This window comes from Trachemys scripta, chromosome 12, assembly GCF_013100865.1.
Source record: "Trachemys scripta elegans isolate TJP31775 chromosome 12, CAS_Tse_1.0, whole genome shotgun sequence".
NCBI classification, from domain to species: domain Eukaryota; kingdom Metazoa; phylum Chordata; order Testudines; family Emydidae; genus Trachemys; species Trachemys scripta.
Genome location: NC_048309.1, coordinates 18,934,196 through 18,935,296, shown reverse-complemented (window position 1 = coordinate 18,935,296; position 1,101 = coordinate 18,934,196).

Below are 1,101 nucleotides of genomic sequence, written 5' to 3'. Positions count from 1 at the left end.
TCATTTTGCTGCTGTGCTGAACATGTCCATTGGAACCTATTGGCTCATTAGGACTGGAGGCCTATTAATATTTGGGTTTATTACTCTCACAAATTGAAACTACTGTATATACCTACCTCCTACTCTGCTAAACTGGAATTGTTCTCTATGTCCCTTCTGCCAGGCACAGCAGACCAGGATCATTCTAGTTTGTGGATCAGCCACAAATGGGAGATAAGACCTGAGGTTACACAGAATTGCAAAACTCAGTAGCAGGCGCTGAATCCCATGAGGGGTGGATCTGCTGTCTTGGTTTGGCTTGTTATTGATAGAGGGACCAGCCATACAATTAGCGTGTAGATCAGGGCTAAGATTTCGGTAGTGTTTGGATTCAGGGGTTTGGTATGAAACCATCTCTAGATTATATCTGCTTTTTATCGATTAACCAAGAGGTGGCTGGGGTAAGGGAAAGGCCGAAAAATCCCATCCAGGGCAATAATGCTCTTTTGCTGAATAGAAATACAGGATTTGACATAGCAAACATTCCAAACAAATTTACAACCAAACCCCAGCTCAGCCAGTGAAGGCTTGTACTGGTCTTTCATTATGCCCAGTTCTTCAGTGTATTTACTAATATCTAAGGCATCCATTCTCTGAGTATCTGGGGACCCCCTCTCTATCACCCCTTTTGCACACTTCAGTATACTCTATATTACATAGTTAGGCGCTGTAAGCTCTTTGGGACAGCAACTGTCTATTCATTACATATATGTACAGCTTCGAATGTAGAGGGGCTCTGATCCATATCAAGGGCCTCTAGATCTGGGGTTCTCAAACTGGGGGTTAGGACCCCTCAGGGGGTCGCGAGTTTATTACATGGGGGGTCATGAGCTGTCAGCCTCCACTCCAAACTCCGCTTTACTTCGAGCATTTATAATGGTGTTAAATATATTAAAACGTGTTTTTAATTTATAAAAGGGATTGCACTCAGAGGCTTGCTATGTGAAAGGGGTCACCAGTACAAAAATTTGAGAACTACTGCTCTAGATGCTACTGTAAAAATAGCTATAATCACAATACTTCCCTATTCACCACGATCATACATATAAATGAAACTTGTTT